At 38.4% G+C, this 20,311-nt stretch overlaps 1 protein-coding gene across 1 annotated transcript in view; it reads left to right on the top strand.

The window, feature by feature from the left end:
* Window positions 1-20,311, top strand: part of SCFD2 (sec1 family domain containing 2) — a 191,041-nt gene that overhangs the window by 11,441 nt on the left and 159,289 nt on the right.

Below are 20,311 nucleotides of genomic sequence, written 5' to 3'. Positions count from 1 at the left end.
TAATGAATAATTTATGATTGGTGTGGTGAAATAAAGCAGGGTTCTTTTCTAAAATCTAAGGAAATAATGGGCTTCTTTAAAGATTTAGTTGAAAATGTAAATACCATATTCTGCTTGAGTTACTGTACTTTGAAGGTGTTCTCTTTTTGAGGAAGGGAATTTCTTAAAAGAAAAAACATTCTAGAGTTCCAGATTTTGTTAGTCTAATTAGCCTCAAAAATCTCACAGAGTAATTGTTTGCCCTACTGTAGTCACTGACATGTTGCTGTTCCAATGTGAATGTTAGTAGAGTTACACTCTTTAAGAATTGTGTCAAAATGTTTTATTCATTTTTATATACAGATGGATGTATATAACAGAAAAGAAACACGTCATAGACATTTAATCTAAAGACATCCACTCTTGATCAGAACTGTTGATTTCTGATTTAGAAAAGCTGTAGCCATCCTGTCCTTTCAAACAAATGATACATGATAGAAGTGAAATCTTAGTGGTAGAGGTGATTTAAAAAAATTAATTACAGTTCTCTTGCTGGCCTTTGTATTTTCGTAACCCACACAGAATTTTTGGAGAGATTCTTCCAAATTTCAGCTCCTGATTTTTAAGCATACACACAGTGCCGTCTAGGAGTTGTCTGCTTGGATGAGTGTCAAGCTCTGTGTATTTGTCAGCAATCCATCCTGTACATTTGATAACATTTTGGTCACGTTTGTGTGTCACCTATCTTGTGTTTTGCAGATTGTTTTTTTTAGCATGTGGAAGCATCCTGCTGTCAGTAATGAGTTTATCTCGATGGAAGTTTATCATTTTCATGTCTTATAAGCTGGTAACTGAGGTGCATGGAGGCCCCATGGCTCTCTAAAGCCCCAAATTAGGGTTCAGATGCTTGAATCCTGGCCACAGGTCTGTGGTGTATGGGAACAAGAAGTAAAGAGTTAAATGACACCGTGGGCAATTGAAGGAATATCTGTGTTTTCTCTTTTTTTAATCTGCTCTTCTACTACCCAGGAACACTTTTGATGTGCTCTGCTGTTTTGCTGAATAAACTGAATATTTAATTCCCTTATGCACATTTCAAGAACTTGCTGAATAGAGATTTCTTACCTGTTTTTCCACTCTTGCAGAAAGCATTGATATACAGGCCAAGTGTTTGAGACACAGCACCCACAATGAGTGAGGGGTGGAAAAGTAGGCATTCCGGGGGAAGTTGATTAAAAATTAGGATGTTCCTGAAGATGGAATGGTAAAATTTCAGTGTCTCATGTTAATGACAGTTGAAAATATGTGCTTCTCCCAGTCCTCCTTAGTTCTGAGGTTGTTATTCATGTTTTGGACCAGTTAGTACTTTTAAGAATTGTTACAGTCTGGATGGAGAAGGAAGCCCCACTCCAGCTGCACCTTTGCATTTGGGTGTGGTGTGCTGATGCAGTGCTCTTCTGGTGCAGGTGGAACTTGGACAACCTGGAGTGTAAAGGAAGGCCATCAAGTGAGGGGACTTGTATTCCAGTCCTGGTTCTGCTGTCAGCTTGCAGTGTGATCTTGGACAGGTCACTTTCTTTCTGTGTCTGATTCCTTGTGTAGTCCTTGTTTGAGGAACTTGTTTTTTAAACCAGTAAAACAGGGAGTTTCTCAGGAAGTTTGAAGACTGCAAGGCAGAAAAATCCTAGGGTTCTGGTCTTTGGGAGGGTACCAGTAATAACACAAATGATTACAAGGAGAGCTAGGGTGTCAGAACAATCAAAGGCAGGATCTCCATTTGTCCTTTCTTTGGTACTGTGTCCCTCCCATTCCTATGAGGAGTGCTTTGTGGCACTGGGAAGAGGAGACAGTTTTAAGTTGTATCTCCCTGGCCTCCTTTCCTGTGAAATGATGGAAGAGCAGTTCCAGTGCTCACTGTTACACGCACTGCAGTATTCTTTGAACAATCAAATGTATGATGTGAATTTCAAATGAAAGATTTTTTTGTGCGTGTATGGCAAAGAAAAGAGCATCAAGAATTAGAACTGTAAGGAGAATAAAGTCTCCCTTAAGGCTGGGACATAGACTTTTTTTGCATGGTTCTTGGAGTTTTTTTGTTTGGTTGTGCTTTTAACCAGGCAACAAACATCTGAAGGATATCAGTGATTTTTTTTTTTTTTTTTTGTAACAGTGAATTAATTGCAAGCTGAGCTTTGTAAGGATACTTCTTGGATCTCTTTTGTATTTCCAGTTTTTTTTAAAGTATTTCTTTTATGTCGGCTGTAGATATTAATTAGAAAAAAACCCATAACTTTTTTTTGTATGCATGAGTTTATAAAAACTTGTTATAAGAAGGTAATTTGAGACAGTGTTATTCTTGAATGAGCTGAAAATTTATTGCAGAAACTAGAGTAATTTTTCTTTCTGGAATGTTAATATTAAAGAGGAAACATTAATACCACAGTAAGAAAATCCAGATGTCACGACTATATTCCTTCACATCCACTGTGAGTCTTGCAGAGGAGGAAGGGTAAGATAAAACAGCGGATGGCAAGGCTCTTTCAGACGGGTAGAGCAACAGCTGCTTGCTGAAAACCGCTCTTGGATCTGTTCGGTACATTGTCGGTGGTTTGGCAGCAGCGGGATGCTGCCTGCCCGGGGCTCCTTGCCTGTCGCTGCTTCTGGGCTGCTCCTCCATCTTTTCCACTGCTGGACACTTCCCCCTGCTGGGAGCTGCGCGCTCCTGCTCTCCCAGGACCCGACCTCCCACCTCTGCTGCAGTCCTCTGATGAACTCGGCTTTAAATCTAAACTCAACCCCCCAAGACAAAAAAAAACCCAACTAACCAAAAAAGTCACTACCCATGCAGCTTTTTCCTATCTGCCTTTCTGTACAAGGGAGCAGCACTTTTGTAGAGAAAAGGAGGCCTTAACTGCAGAATTTATGAAAAGCAGACATGATGTTGCATTAAATAAAACTCTGAAACTTTCTTTCACCAATGACAGGTGAAATTGCAGCCCAGCTCTGTGCTTCTAGGACAGGGAAATTCTAGGACATAAGGAAATTCAGTTGTGCTACTAAGGTCCATTTACAGGGAGATAAATTGCTTTAGGGGGTTTTTATATTGGTACCTTTTCCTTTTCAGCAATCCAGCCAGGAGATGCTTCATTAAGTGGTAAATGCCCCAAGTAGGAATGCCCCAAACACAGTATTCCCCACTGCCATCATGCTCCAGGACTGGCAGCCTTCTTGCTCACTACTTTTATTTTACTCATAGGGACTTAGAGTACAGTCCTGAGTTGAGGCCCATTCAGTTTCCTCATTGTTTGAAATTTCTCAAGGCATCTTCTTGTTGGGAATAACAGCCCTGACTGCATCAGCTTCTGGGGTTTGTCAGTCAAGACAAGCTTTCCAGGAGACACTTTCTGCTCAGTTTCAAACCAGCCTGAATCAAATGAACGTAATTGACTGTTGCCACAGGATGAGATGAACAAGCTGATAAGATTTATTATATCTTACAATAAATGTGTATATTTGCTTAGATCTTTTGAACATGGGACCTCTTTGAAATGGAAAAAAGGAAGGGGTGAGAGGGGTGTGCTGAGAGTGGAAAATTCTGGAAAGAGGTTAAGACCTTCAGCTTACCTGTGCTGTATAACATGCAACATTGCTAGAAGACCTTGCTGCTGCTCAGCAAAACCCCAGTTTGTTGCAGTAACAGATTTGCTGAAGTAACTGACAGAGGAATCTTGTGAGGGTTCTTCATCTGACCATTCTCCTGCCTAATAGGTGCCATGTTTTTGTCAATCGCCTGTTATAACAGGGCTCAGAAACCTTAGAAGTTGTCTTCTAGATAAGGGAAAGCTTGAAGCTTATTTTCCTTGAGATAAAGAAAGAATTGGGCTGACAAACTCTCGACATCAGCTGAGCAGTTCTTCCTTATCTATGCCTCTCAGCCCACAGAAAGGCCTTCTCGAGGTTATGGGAAGCTGGACTGCTCAAGACTTTATTCCTTGTGCTTCGAGGACCTTTAACTGCCCTGTTTGTCTGGGATACCCAGGCTTAGTAATGAAAGTGTTCAGACAGAATTCAGATTTCTTTTCCTTGGCCCTCTGACACTACCATAGCCATCCTCAAGAGTGCAAGGTTCAAGAGGTTTCAGATACTGTTGCCTGTAGAACCAGCTAGGTGAAAATGGCAAAATCAGAACCCTTCATGCCTAATTTTTTGAAAACATATTCTTAGTTCTTCTGAAGAAAGACTCCCTGTATTTATATTATTCTCAATATAATCTCTGAGTAAGTCCCAAATTTCTGACTTTCCTTTATCCATGGAAAGTTACAATAAATTTGAGTGTTACCCAGAAGTTGTCCAACCATTGAAAGGTCTCCAAGTATGCAGCTGGTTAGCAGAGCAAGGTAACTTAATGCTTATAAGGAAATTCAGTGAGTGCAGTCCCTCAGCTAGTTTATTGTCTAATTGTTCCCTTGTTAGAATTGTGTTTTGTTCTGCAGGTACATTCCTTGCAAGATATAAAGAAGGACAACTTTCTTTCTGATTAACTATCAGAAACGGTAACTACTGATGTCTGCAGTCAGGACAGTTGATTAGGGGTGATGGTTTTTTGGCTGTCTGCAGCATTTCTTTTAAAACTGACATCATTTTTTTGTTCCCTTAGTGCCTTTGTTTGTGAATTTTGTGAGTTTCTTTTTTTCCCCTCTTTAAGTTAGCAAACTTCTTTTCTCTCGGTGTAGCTACAGTGCATTTTTTTGTGCAGATGTTTTCAGAGCTCAATAGCAGCATGAAAGTGTTTAGGTAGACTTTATGATTCTCCAAAGTGAGCTCTGATCTTCCTTGTGTTATGGTAGGATCTCCCAGCGACTATTGCTTTGGCTGACTTTGTGACATTTTTCTTAGACTAGCTCTTACTCTGCTTGGCCAACTGCCTTCAAGTTTGCCTCCTGAATGACCCCAGCAGTGAGGTTTGAAAATGCAGTGATATGCATTGGCCTGATTACATACCGCGGAATTTCTCGTTTGCTGTTCAGTCATAGTGCCAGAACAGAGAGTGACTGAGTGACCTGGAGGGGTGTTTTGATTTATCATTCTTATACTATAAAGTAATCCTGCTGTATCTTACAACTGAGAAAAATGTGCTGTAATAGAGTGATGAGAAGAACAAATGACAGCTGCTCATTTGGATGACGAAGTAATGTTTGGGAAGGAAATGGTATTATCTGTTGGCAACAGGTTTGGTTGTAAGTTTTGACTATATGATTGGGGTTATTTCTTGATTCCAGACTTAATATAAAACAGGAATCAAAGCTTAGGCAGGCTGAAATTAATGTGAAGTGAGCTATTTACCTGTCAGAGCTTGAAGATGCTTTTACTCTGGAAAGTAGACAGAATCTGTGCACATTGAAATACTTTTTTTTATACAGATGAATGCTTACATGACAGCTGAGTTTAGTTTTTTATGACTATTGATTTTATTTTTTTATAATTGAGCCAAAAATGAAGCATCCTCTTCTGTTACTTGGCATGGGTAAGTAATATTTAGCATGACTGTTATTTAGATGGCAGATCTTCTGGAATCTGATTCATAATGCCTAGCTCTAGTGCTCGCCTCTCTGTGTGCGTGTTTTCCTGAAGTGTAGTAAAGAGACGCTGAAATGGGTATTGCTACTCTATAGCTGCTCAGAGTTTCAAAAGTGGTTGTGAAAATTGACCAAACCAAGCCAGTTTTTGTGCCCTAATGAACTGCGACCCCCAAAACAGACCACCTCTGGGCACTCACGGGATGGCCGTGCTACACCAGATATCACTTAATTTCAATAGATTGTGAATATATTTTCTAAAATTATCTTCAATTGGTAAAGATTCCCATCCTCTGTGGGAGAGAAAGGTCTTATGACCTAACCAATTCTCCCCACCACTCTACTATTTTTTTAAGTAAGCAACTAGAAAAAGAAATCCATATTGAGCCATTTTCGATTGCTGGAAACAGTCACAGAGCATGTGCTGAATGTGTATGCTACACGTGGATGCTCAGGCTCCAGTTACCCCTTTTACCTCGACAGAAAAAGCTGCAGTTCTTATTAATGCCAGGGGAATGTGTTGGGGCTTCAAATACTTCTTTGCACAGGTTGAAAAATTTGGTTTTGTGGTAAGAAGCGTATATGGGGAATTAGACAGCACCCAACACACTGCTTGTAGAAACCCTTCTTAGGAGGAAGATGCAGAGTTAATATCATATGACTACAAAAAGTGATTGAAAATCCAGAGATTTTGGATTAGAACAAAATTCTGCTCTCCTTACTCATTCTGTGGCAGGCAGAAGTGTATCAGGAAGGGCTTGTGAGAAGATATCCAGATCACAGGGTAAATATATGCAATGTAGACAGAAGTCCTTATCTTGTTCTCTATGACAGATCAACCAGAGTATGGAAATGGTTATAAAAATGAAAGCCTGAGGCTGGAGCTTTATTCTTTTTGAATAGCTGTCAGTTTGGACAGCTAGAATTGTCCATATTAGGTTTGCATGAGATCTGAGGAAGCTAGGGCTCTAGGTTTGAACTGAAACTATGACAAATATGTTACTTTGAAGTAACAGAGGGGAATAATGAAGCTATGCAGGACCAAGCCCTCAAATTCATCTAATTTTCACCAACATGATAGCAGAGAATCTGGCCCTGCACGTTCAAACAACTCATCTTTAAGATGTAAAGTCTGCTTCAGATTTTTTTTTTTTTATTATTTACTTTGGATCTCCAAGTATCTACTTTAATACTTGTTCTCAACTCATAAAGGGAGTATCTTTGTTTTAACTAGTTATGCCATAAGACTTCCTCAGCAATGATTTTTGTGGTAACTGAGTCATTTATGGAAAGATCTGTCTTTCCATCTGTGATGAAGATATATTTTTGTACATTAAGCTCCCAAAATGGCTTAGGGAAGAGGTTGCATTGGTTACTCAAGGTTTTAGGCAAGTAAGTGAGGGAGAGAGTTTGAAGTCAAAGGAGACTACCAAAAAGTGGCCTTGTAAATCAAAAACATTGAGGAGATGGAATTCCTGGCATTCCATGGTATCTGGTTATATTTTCTTACGTTTCTCTAATAAGAAAAACACACTTCAGATGTGTTCTTGGTAAATGTTTTCACTTGTCTCATCTATCTATGCTGCCAGATGCGACCCGAAATATATTGGTCTTACATGCCTCAAGAACATCTACTGGATAGCTAACTAGTGCATCTGTAAAAGTGAACTTGGCACTCCAATGCAATCCCTGAATGTAGATTCAATTGTCAGCACCTCATTACTAACTGCTCTTTGCCTGGAATCATTTTTATTAAAATAAACTTATGCAATAGCTTTAAAACACAGAGTAGAATGCTGTAATGTAACCTATTGTGTTACATGCAATGTTCTCAAGTAATATGTTTGTTGTAAGGATCAGACTTTATATTTCATATAAATCATTACTTTGTCCAAAAACAAAATTAAAATTCCTGACAAGTAACTCTTTAATATACACATTTTAAAGAGCTGCGTGGCAAGAATTTTGCTGTACCTAGTAGTGTACAAAATCCTACTCAGAAGCTTTCAATTAATTTGATTCATACAGTAACTCAGTCTGGCATTCTGCATAAGCTGTCCTGCAGCTTGTAGGAATGAAACATTTTACTGAACCATTTTTTTGGACTAAAAGGCAGCCAGTTGAAACTCAGGCAGGACTAAGTGATGGTTATGAATATGAGAAAGCTTTAGGAAATTATTTGCATACACTTTTTTCCTTCACCCCTGCAAGGTTTGGAGAGCTGTTAGAGGAGCAAGAATGGATTTTGGGGCAATGCTGGAGTGATGAGCTGCTTTATTAGTGACCAAGAGGGCTAAGAAGGTTGTGATGTATGTGGGAAGCCTTTCAGCATCAAACCTTCTTTTTATTTTGTGAAGTAGTGTATATCCACATCTGCTAATTGGAAAACAGGGTGGGTCAGGTCGCAATAAGCAATTCCACTTCTGAAAGTAGAAAGAATTTCGCTTTTCAGTGATTTTTCTTTTGTTTGTCTTGAAGGAAGCAAACTGGCTTCAGCCATTCATCTGGAAGCTCAGTTGGTTTGTTTCTGGCAGTCCTCCGATTACTGAGGTGTGCTTGGTTGTTTATCTGGATCAGCCTGCTTTTATTTGTTGCTCTGGGGTCTGAAGATCAGATGCTACTTTTGCTTTTGAATGGTGGTGGACAGCTGGAATAGCCTTTTTTTTATTATGATTTTTTTAAACTACATGACAATGAATCCACATGCTATTCAAGGCTACACATCTTACCTTTCTATAGGAGACCCTTTGGAGAAACCTTTGAAGACTTCCAAAGAGTGTATTATGGTTGTGGGGGTGGGTGTTCAAGAGAAGAAGAGGAAGAAACACTCCTAGACCTGGTCCCATGCTGAGTCAATACAGTTCTGAATACCTTTCAAGAAGTGACAACACTACCGTGTATTTGGAGCTGAAACTTGTTTTTCCAAGTCCAAGTACGATGCATAGCTATCCATAGTGTCCCAGTATCATCATAATTGTTTTAAGAGCCTCTTTAGTACTACTGTTTGAATAATGGAAAAGTATTAGAGTAGCTAAATGTTCTGTGGCCTGTAATAAAGGCTCTTCTGCAGAGATGACTGCTGTGAAGCTGTTGCAGAAGGGAGGCAACCTTAGCAGGGGGCTAATAGTTGAAAATTCTAACAATATGCATTATGTGTTTTGAAAGAACATAATTTAGAAAAGAAACAGTTAGGTATTAGAGGAAGGACAGAGTTAAACTATTTTGAAGTGTCCTGACCACATCTTAGAGCTAGGACACTTTGCCCAGGGGATAGTTAATCTTCTTTTCTCTTTGCACAGAACGTGTTCAAAATCATGTCTGTATACAAGATGGAGCTTAGTGGGATTTAATACTTCAAGGATTACTATGACCTAAACATCAGTCGGCTTCTGTCAAAACCAGCCCTACTTTCCTGAGATGCATCTTGCTTGTTCTCCATTTTCTCTAAGCAAACTGCCATCTCCCTCTGCTTAGGGTGTCAGGAGGCAGGGTTAAAATGATCCAACCTTGTGTTTGGTAAGTACACTTGCTGTAGATCAAAAAGAGAAAGCCTTAAAAAAGATTAATAAAATCCCTCTTTTATTGGTACACTTGACTTCCAGTAAAGTTTTTGAGATAATCCAACTTTTGAAAAAGACACATTGGAATTCACATATTTTAAGACAATCAGAGGCATTTGGTTGCAAGATTATAGACTTCAGAGGTTCTTGAAGTCAGTAACTAACTGTCATAAAAGGACTTCAGGCAAGGATGATGATCTGTTTCTTGTTGGTGCAGTTGCCAGGCATGGCTTCTGTTCCAGGCTGTTTGCATGACTAATGCTTCCCTTTCACTCCTGCTTCAGCCTGGTAAGCAGCAACAGCTTTGCACAAGTTCCTTTTCCTAACCCCTTACCATCCCAAAGTGCCTTTGTTCCCTCAAGACTTGCCTGGGGGTAACATCTTCCAACATCATCATGATGACAAAAAGCATATTGCAGTTTGCACAGTAGTCATGTAATGGTGTGAAACATCAGTGGCAGTCAGTTTTGCAGACTGTGAGTAGAACTGGCTTCAGAAATATATTTAGGGAGCGCCTGGTCCTTTGCCAGCCACTTCATGCTTGTCTTGTTGCTTCTTCCAGTAGTTCAGCTGGAGCAGCCTTACTTGCTTAGAGGAATTTTCTTCACAACAAAAGATTTGATAGCTGCTGCAGAAATGTATTTGTAAGGCTTTTGTGTGTTTTCAGTGTTGCTGGTCACAAGCTTATACATGTAATATAACAATTCACTGTTGTAACTTAACAGCAAAAATCAATGTGGACTAAGGGTTTATGTTGCTTGCGACAGTGATATTTATACAATATTACAATTTTGGGGCTATGTTTTTATTTCTTCTGTGTACTGTTTGGTGAATGTTTTTTTACTCATTTTGTTCTGATTACATAGCATTTTCTAGAAAGGCACAGTTGGTAAATTTTAAAATTTCTCTATAAAAGGAATTGCTGGTCACTCTGTAAATCCTCCAAATTAAACTCTGGATCAATATAGAATTTATCTTAAATTTTCTATTACTAAGGAATAAAGAAAAAAAATGTAGTTTAAGGAAACTGCCTTTATGTTTCACAGCATGTAATCCAGTGGAATACTTCATATTATATTGTTTCCTTATGTTTCACCTTTTGTTGACCTTCAAGTTTACAGGTTCAAGTGGATATTAATGATCTTGGGAATAGCTAGAATAAACAGAACTCAAAGGTGGTGAGAACCCATACTCCCCTAACTGTTTATTGGACTGGATAGTTTTGGTTTTTAACACAGGAAAATGCTGTATTGACTGTGTATAATCAGATGAAACATTGTAGAAATGCTGTCTGTCTAGAGGATATCAGTTTGAATATATATATATATGTAAAATTCTATTTTAAAAAAAGTTCTGAATGTTTTCCAAGAAAATTTTCACTAAGCAAGTGTTATAGTATTAAACTGAAACAGAAATTTTGTATTTCTAGTCTATGTAAATGGAATAGAATAAGAAGATTTATAAATCAGTTTTCAGATACTCTGTGTGCATGTGTGCATGGATACATTTGTGCCGACTTTTATTATGGTAAAATACAGGCCACGAATTATTTTTCTGCTAGCTTGAATTATTTTTTTTTGGTGTAATGCACACTGGTGTCATTGATTTATATTATTATTCTTTGATATTGGAAGCAGCAATGAGTGGAGTTACATTACTTTTCAATAACATCATTAATGCACAGCTGCATTGTCTCATGTATGTGGTTATTAGCGAGGAAAGTTGTTTTGTGTCATAGATGCTAAAGTGTATATGTTAAACTTTTTGGCTTTCTGAAGCCAAAAAGCTTATTGTGTGTGTATCACAGCATATATAATATATATATATATATATATATAAGCATATGTATTTAGATCAACATGAAACAAGATTGTGGTTAAAATGCTTGTCCTTACAAGTTTACATGATGCTTGGACTGGGAAATGTTTGATAAAACTGAAGATGGTGGGTTTGGCAAGAGCCTCAGATGGTGGTTGACCACACTCATCAGACTTGTGTACATATTCTTATTTATAAGTATGGCCATCTGTAAAGTAGATACATGAATGAGCAAAAAAAAGTTAACTTTCTCTTTTATTTTTTTAATTAAAAAAAAAAGGCAAAATGTCTAATGCTATGTTATTTACTTTTCTTAGGAGGATTTTTTCCCTTCTTTTTAATTAATTCCTGATGTGAACTGAATCCTTGCCAACCTTTTAATAATTAATTGTTAAATTTTATTGTTATTCAGTTCACCTGTGGGACCAAAAATATGTCAAATTTTAGGAGCCTGATTTACTGTCCATTATCTGTGAGGGAGGGAAAAAGAATTTAACCCAAAGCAAAGAGCTTTGGGTAAACAAAGGTAAACAAAGAACTTGTGGGACAGTTTGGGGTTGCTGTGTGTTTGCTGTGTTTGTAAGTACCTCCTGAACTGTTTTAAGTTCTCCCATGCTCTACTGGTAACAGGGAACATATTTCTTCCTGGTTTGGAGTATAGCAGTCATGATTTCATTGGGGCTACAGTAGTTTGTATGAAATATAGCACTTTTGCAACTTTAAATGGTAATGTTGTTTAAAAGCTGTTTTGATATCACTCTTTCACAATTCTTGTCTGTCTGAAATGAACTTGTGATTTTGTGTGTTCTCAGCATATTTTGACCTTGCTACTATGTCCCTGCAAAATCTGTTCCGTACTTCATATGCCTCTATGTAAGGTGAATGGAAACTTACTCTGTCGTGATACTCAGTAACAAACTCAAAGAACACTTTCCTGTTACTGTTGATCTTAGTCACTGGCTGTGTCTGGTGAATCTTATTTTCTCTTCTCCTAATATTAATTAGCAGTCTGTTTTATCATCTTTTGTCTGAAAATGATGGCAAAATTTAAGTTAACTTGACTGGGTGTACAACATTACCCTGCAGTGTCAGTATCTGTAGGTACGCTTTTATGAATCTAAATATCATAGCTTGAATATAATAACTTGTAACTCTTCTCTCTCTTATTGCTCTGTTTTAACCAACTTTCCCCTTGTACACTAAACAGTGTAGCCTTCGTTTGTGAGCCAGAGCTTTCCAAGAGTAACCCCTGTGCTCTGCCTGTTGGATTTTTTTTTATGGCCATGTTGAGTCAGCTATAGACAAAAACCAGTAATGAAGGAAAACGTGGGCTGTATCCTGTGGAGCTGCCTGGAAGTCACTCCCAGCCGTCAAGGAGTAGGCTAAGCAAGCTCTCCACTTCCCAGTTTGGTTTGCAACATGATTCTTTACGCTGGCTCACTGTTACTGCCACAGGGAGATCCATGCCAAGGTGAAAACAGGGGAGATGGGACAAAATATTATGAAACTTTTTGACTTCTGGTGGCAAATCTTGCTTTTCTATGAACAAGTCTACTGTATTAATCCAATTAATACTGTACTTCCTTGGTATTTATATCTGTATACTGAACAATAGTGAACTGAACAATAAACTCCTGATAAAAATGTGTTACTTCTCCCCCTTATTATTACTACAGATATTTCAAGTAATCTGGAGGAGAATCCATTGTAGAACTGTGTGGCTGATCAGCAGCTCCCAGTTTTGCTCACAGCACATTAGCCTTGCTGGCTGCAAGTTGATTCCCAACACTTTAAATGTTATTTCAGAACTGTTTTTAAAATACCCGGCAGCTCCTGTTTTATACTTCTGTTTTTTAAAATAAGTGTTTTAAAATAAATTGATGGCAAAGGGCTCTTAAGAATTTAGTCTTATTTTAATTATCCTTTTTTTTCTGTGGAATTATATTTTTAATTAAAAACTTATGCTGCTTGTGTCTTGCAGAAAAGTAATTCTATAATTTGATAATGAAATTTTCTAACATCCAATAAAGAGTAATTTGGGCATATAGGACTATGCTCCAAAGTATTTTAATGGTACAGAAACTTTAATATACTGGCAAATACTCCTAGTTTAGATGTAGTAAGTAGCAAAGTATATCACATAGGAAAGGTCTTTAGTTTTCTTTTGGGGAAAGTTCAATAGTTTGCAGAACTAGCAATATAGAAAATTCATTTATGTAACCCTTTCTATTGTAGGACTTGATTTATTTTTTGCTTAAATATTTCATGAAGCACTGAAACATCTTCTGAACTTTACAGTGCACTGTAATTGGCAGATTAATTTCTCATAGCTTCTTTCATCTATTTTTGTAGGGGGATTATTTCTTTAAAATTCCCGTTTGCAGTGTGGAAAAATGCAAATCTCAAAACCTTATGCATTGTTGAGGCAGAAAAGTTGGTGTTTTAACAGCACTCCCCATGACCTTTAGTGAATCAATTGTTTTACCAATCAAATTATGCTAGTATGAGTTAATTAATTAACTTGATCTTGATGTGACACAGCCTTCCTGGAGTATATGCAGAAAGGAGAGAGAGGAAAGAAGGGTCTGTATAAACACCACATGCAACGGCTGAATCTATCAGCCTGCCATTAGCCCTTTATCTAAGAGGCTCTTGGCATATAAATCAAACAATAACCTCTCTGTTTTGACTCTGTGCCAAAGTATACAGCCATAGTTGAGTCTAGGACAGATTACACTCACCAAGTGGCTTGAGGGCTTGGAGTGAAACTGGGAAATAACCATTAAATTCTTCAGGAACGTGTTTACGTTATTTAATGTTGGCTGTTGGACTTCTTTTTTTTTTTTTTGGTACCGTTTGCATGTTCTAATCGTAAAAACTAGTACATGGAGGCATTTTAACAGACATCTAAGTGAGAATGTGAGAATGCTGTTCTTAGTTGAAGGGCTGTGAAGAGCTTGTTTCTTAAAATGTTTTGTGTGTTATGCCACATTGCAGTATTTTTACTAGTCTGTGGCAAAGGTGGTAATATCCATGCTCCTGCAGTTTTCTGCAAGCACAATACAAAGATGACATGAACTTTTTGTTTACTTTTTTTCCTTGGGTTAGGACAGATCAGAAAATTGTTCAAGTTTCTACTGTCTGAGGCACATTTAGTTAGGCTGAGCTGATCTGCCAACTACAAAATGTCCAACAGCAGAACTGTAGTCCACTGCTAAGGGCCACTTTAAAACTTATTTATTTTACTTTCTTAGAAATAAATAGTGTTAGTCCTTTTTGGGGATGTGCAATTTACATTTAACTAAAACTAAGAATTGTGAGGATTTTGTGTTTTCCTGCTAAATCTTCAGCTGAACACATTGGCTGGCTCATCAAGTGCATGCGCTCGGGATGCGCACAGAGACTGAACTCCTGGAAATACTGATAGCTGTTTTTGTATGGAAAAATTTAGGTAAATTATATTGGAGCCATTTGATCACTTTTAGAAGAATGAAATTAAGAGCAGATTCATTCTCTGAGCCCAGCTGTGTCCTGGGAGCGTGGCGGTGTCGAGGTCACAGCTCTTTTCTTCCACATGGCATTCCCTGCAGCTTCCCCACACCATCCTGTGGCCTGGAGCAGCTGTTGTTCAAGAGAGGCTGTTCCACATCTTGTTGGTTGTTTCCAGTGGGGGGCTGCTGTACAAGGAGTGGGGTGCAGCCAGGGACTTGGCTGTCCCCACCAGTTGTTGTGCTGGCACTTGTCCCCAGGAATCTGCAGCGTATCCGGTGTAGCCTTGGTGCAGCCTCCACTGTCTCCGAAACAGCAGGGCAGTTGGAGGAGGGAGGATGTCTCTTGATACGTGGCCCCTCGCTCCAGGCTCATGGCCAGATCGTTGCATCTTATCGCAGGCTTGTGCTTCTCTTTGTTTTATCAGTATTCAAATGACATATTGCCAGCAATGGATTTGTCCTTCGTAGTAATGGCCTTCTGACCACCTGGTGGTGTTTTTTGAAGTGCTGTGCACTTAATAGGGACGTTGCATTGCCTTTAAACAAATGTGTGTTATTGCAAAGGCAATAGTTTGCAGCACACGTACTATTTATTTGTTTTTTAGCAGTCACTCAGTTTTAGGCAGCTTTGTGGTATTAATGACATTTTAATTTAATCTTTACTGAGTTTTTCCCTTCTTGCTCTTGTGAAAATATACAGGCGCAGCTGAGCTATAAAGCTACATAGACAAAAGGTTTTGCTGATACAGTAACCACAGAATTTGTCGTGGGTTGAGACTATCACAATTTTCTTTCTGATTTTTTTTTATCTGTGAAACTACAAACATGACTTTGTTATTCTGAAATTCCATCATTTCAGTTGATTAATTCTTGAAGCCCTCTCACAGTTATTTTCTCTCACCTATTCAGAGCCTGTGTCAGCAAATTACTCTTTGAAATCCCGTGTCCTTTGCCAGGTGTAAAAATAACCACATTTGATTATTCTTCTCTCCTTAGTATCATGCTTGTATGATGTTCTCCACCTGGTTATTTGCTTTTTCTGATGTAGGCTGTGCTTTCACCTGACCCCAAGAAGTTTAAAACCAAAGCAAAACTGTGCCATTTTTCCCCCCATTTATTAATTTGAGCTAGGGGAGATCTGGGAAGGAAAGTGTATGTAGATACTGATTTCTCAATTTGGCCTTTGAAAAGGTTATGGAAGAGACATTTGGCCTGTTTTTCAGTAAGCCTGGGAACATGGCAAGGGTTACATGTAACTGAGAGAAATGCCAGTGTTTTATAAGGAGAAAACAGGATGACCTGAACTTGTCCTGTTAGGCAAAGAAGTCCAGACAAAAATCCAGTAATAGATAATGTACATATCAGTTTTATGTTCTTTGACTGGAAATTAGATCACATTAAAGTAATTCGCAATGGCTTACCAGAGACTACTGATGTGGCTGATAATTTCAGTGATTATGGTAGCCTGCTTGGACAAGAGTGTTTGACTTGTTCTTATTGGTTAATTATTCATGCTGATTGAAGAAATATATTGGCAAACTAATATTATAAATGCTAAGGGGGGCTAGGAATGGTCTATTTGTGTATCTGAAAACATAATTGTAAATGGGGAACACTGTGTGATTGAATGGACCTATTTTCTAGTATCGGCTTATTGCTTTTTACCCTTTTGCTCTTGCATTGGAGACCTGGAAGACCATATTTTAATAATTTATAAGTAATAGACAAGACCTGGAGCAGTAAGGGAAGTAAATAGCTTTCTGTACAAAGCATTAGTCATTTCAGCCAAGGGTAAAATTGTAATGTTGTGCATTGGACCTCCCAGGGAAGTGTCCCCAGGTGCACTTCTTTAGTCTTTGACTTTAGTTTTGCATCTACTCTGAGAGTTTGCTCTCCATTGACTAGCACCTGATTTCACCTATTTCCAAACTGCTGCTTCCAGCTTGGTAACAGCAGATCTTAGTGCCACCAACTTCCCCTGTTCTCCCCAAATATGTTCAAAATGAGTAGCTTTGAGACTAAGCCTACAGACGACCACAGGTAGGCAGGGGCACTTTCTGTGTCAGATAAACTTCGCAATATTGTCCTTGCAGGACTGGACCAGACCAGATCAAAAGAATAAGTTACAATTATTTTAACAGACACAAGAGTAGGCATTTGATAATCAACTTATAAATGTCTAGATCAAGCAAATTAATGTAGTGATCTGAGCTGTGTTGAAAAATTACCAACTTTTTCCTGTCTGACTCAATGCATAGTCCCCCACTGTTGCTGAAAGGCGTTCCATGGGAATGAGATTGAGATCCCCTACAATGAGTGTTGCTGAAGCTACTATGCCGTCACCAAAAGAACTGCTTACCAAACTGCACCCTTATTTCTGCTCAGGGCTTTGGCTTTTTATTTCTGGCATCTTGCTGACCAGTGAAGAGCAGATTTCATTGTGTGGCCTTTCCTTTGGATATTGTAAATTTGGGAAGTCAGCTAGTTAGCTACTTCATGGCTAAACTGTTCTATTACTGATTTTTATTTTTCCACCTCTCCTATCTTTGATTAAAGAAAGTAGTGTGCCTCTGGAGACTGCAAATCAGGGCTGCTTTGAAGCATCTGCAGCTATCTTCAGTTAGCATGGTACATATACATGGTGATATTTTTGATTAATAAACTTCCAATTTTCTACCAGGTGACTGCTACACTTGTTTTTATTAAATTCTGTTTTCTGAGATGACTGGTTAATAGGTACAATGACCATAACAATGAAAGGAAGGGACAGGGTATGAAACCTGTGAGCAGAACTCTAACTTTGTTGGGGAAACTGGTTAATCACACAGGCCCCTGAATTTTGGTGTTTTCTCTTTGTCAGGCTTGCAGTGCCCTGCAAAACATTTTGTAATAGAAATGCACAGAAGTGGGCACTCTAATATTTACCTAATTTTGTAACATTTATTTTGAAAGGTGGTTTTGAGTTCCTAATCTGCACTGTAGTATAACTGTACAGAATTTATTTTTTCTCAAGCAAAAACTCATCCTTCAGACAACATCTTTAAGGGTTTTGTAATGCATAAAATATTTTAAAAACCTCCAAACTACTTAGTTTCAGAAAACTGCTTTCAGAGTGCAGTAGTTCACTAGATAACCTTTAAAATCAAAAAAATAAGTCTTGAGAAGTCAAGGAATGCAAGAGGAAAGAGAAATTTGAATTGGGGTAGTGGATCCCATACAAATCCCTGATTACCAGTGTCACCGGATTAGGGCATTTGGACCAAAGCAGAGGAACTCAGGAAAAAGAGGAGGGGAAGGGCACCATGACAAGGGCTGGAAGGCAGTTGCAGACAAATGTCTCACCAAAAGGGGAAGATAAGATAACATGCTGTCCAAGTGTTAGAAATCTCTACAAAGAAAATGTTGTGGTAACTTCTCAAATCAGGCAGGAGGCAATACCACAGCCCTATACTGCATCCTATTGACTCATTCCCAGCAGTCATTCCTGTCTTCTCACTGATGAAGATTAAGAACAGGCAGTGATTCAAAGCAAAAGCCCTTCTCGGAAAGGGTAATAGAAGGGGAACAGGAAAAGTGTTTACAACAGAAAACATACAAGTACTTTTGTGGCTCTTTTTCCCTATTTCAAAAAAAAAAAAAAAAAAAGAAAAAGTCTGAGTTTAGGAACTGTTGCTTTCTCTGGGTTGACCAAGTCAGTTGACTGTGTTAGCTATTGATATATATTGATCTCATCCTGTTTATATATTGTTTTATATATGATACCTAAAGCACTAGGTATTCTGCAAAGCAGTGGAAAGAAATATGTGTACAGAAACTCAGTGGCTTACAAAGAGATGCAAGCATGCAGGAGTGTGTTTGACTCCCATCTGCTTTTAGGCTGTACGACAGTTGTTTTGCTTTTCACTATTTTTGGTGTATTAAAGGAGCCCTCAGGGATCCCTCAAACTTTAGTCCTTGGGATTAAAGGAAGCCTGCTGTGGCTAAAGGAGGAAGAAAGAAATTACAAAGCAAAAAGCAAATCGACATCCCTCCCTTTTTTTTAAAGCATAGTATGACTTAAATTTTTAGGTTTTTGTTTAGTTTAAAATATTTAGTCTGTCATTTTGGAGGAGTATTATAGTTTAAAATATTAACAGGTAGAAGTATGAGCTGAAACAGGGACTTGAAGTCATTATACAAATATAGTGCACGTTGCTTTCAAAGACTTTGCTATCTAAAGTGACAGGACTAATGAACACATGGTGTGGAAAAGGCGAGCAGAAAGCAAGGATAACAGCTAGAAAAGTGGTGTAACCTTATGTACATTCTGACTTTTGCCGAGGTCTGTAGATGCTTTGGGGATGAATTTTCCACTCTTAATTGTTTGCTAAGTATCTTTGTGAAGTGTAGGAATAAGGAAGATGAGACTATGAAAATGTGCAAAATTTGGGAGGCTTTTATTTTAGCTTCCTTATGGTGCCTCTGCTTATATTTTTGATCATGAAGAGAATTGTGAAAATAAGAACAGATTAAAAACCTTTAAAAGAAGCTTGAGTTTTCTTCCAAGTAGGGAAAAAATTATTTTTACCTTTAGCTTCCTGCTCATTTAGGCCCAAGTCCTATCTCTATCAATTTGGTATTGGAACTGCATGTTCAGGAACAGATTAGTTAACAGGCAAGGCAGTGAGCTTGTAAAATCCAAATTGTAAATGACAGTGAGACATACCCTGTGAACAGGATCAATAGGCTGCATTTAAAAGTGATGCTGGGAGGGGAGGACTCCATCATAATTGAGTAAATACTGTGTAAAAATAGCATACCTGAGGATCATAGAATCACGGAGTCATTAAGGTTGGAAAAGACCTCCAAGATCATCAAGTCCAACCTCTGCCCACTAAACCTTACCACAGAGTGCCACATCTGCTTGGTTTTTCAATGCTTCCAGGTACAGTGACTGCGCCATTTCCCTAGGGAGCCTCTTCCAATGCTTGACAACCCTTTCTATAAAGAAAATTTTCCCATTGTGTTGAAACATCTACTTGCTTTGGAAATGTGTCCCTTATTTCTTGCACTGTCGTATGTTAAATATCAGTGTGCATTTTCTTGTGAGGAATCCCTTGAAGCCACTGCCCATGAGCAGTTGCAGCATCAGTGCTCAGATCACACTTGGCGATCGAGTAGAGGGATTTGCTGAAGGTGTCCCAGCTGCTTTTGGGAGCTGCTGCCTCCTGCCCCTGGAAATTTAATTTTTTAATTTAATTTAATATTTAATTTTGATTTTTTTTTCTTAAAGCATTGCAGTAGGGTGAAATTTACTCTTCCTATTCGTTTGTGATTTGTTCAGAAGAAGGGTGACACAACCCTCTTCCCATGGTCCTTCCACCCACTCAGGCTTTGACAGAGGATGTGGGTTTCTAGGATGTCTGGAGTGGGGTTGGCAATCCTCTTTACCTGGTTTGGGAGACAGCTCAGATTTGCTAAATACAGCCCTGCTGTTGCAGCAGAGTGTAAGCACAGCTGCTCTGTAATGGGTATCAAATGAATTATTGGGGCGTCTTATTTTCCATGAAACAAAGCTTGTTTTGGCATTTTTATAAACATCTTGTAAATTACATCAAAACAGATTTAGGAGTTAAGTGTCTCCTGAAGAAAAAACAGAGGGAAGCCTTTTCTTTAAAATAGAAAATAAATTTAAAAAAAAAAAAGTTCTACAGGGTTAATCCCAATGTGTGGCTTTAGCCCCAAGCAAGGGTTTTTCTTCCCTTCTCCTCCCCTGACACTGAGAAAACACTGAATTCATTCACACCAGCAACAAATGCAGTTTCCTGGAGGAGAGAGAAGACTGACAGGGAACTGAGTGCAAATGAGCTACATAAATACCTAATTTAAGTTTAGCAACAATAACAAT

Source organism: Myiozetetes cayanensis, unplaced genomic scaffold, assembly GCF_022539395.1.
Source record: "Myiozetetes cayanensis isolate MyiCay16 unplaced genomic scaffold, myiCay2020 scf7, whole genome shotgun sequence".
Taxonomy (NCBI): domain Eukaryota; kingdom Metazoa; phylum Chordata; class Aves; order Passeriformes; family Tyrannidae; genus Myiozetetes; species Myiozetetes cayanensis.
Note: the sequence above shows the minus strand (reverse complement) of the source record. Positions and strands in the feature narration are given on the sequence as shown.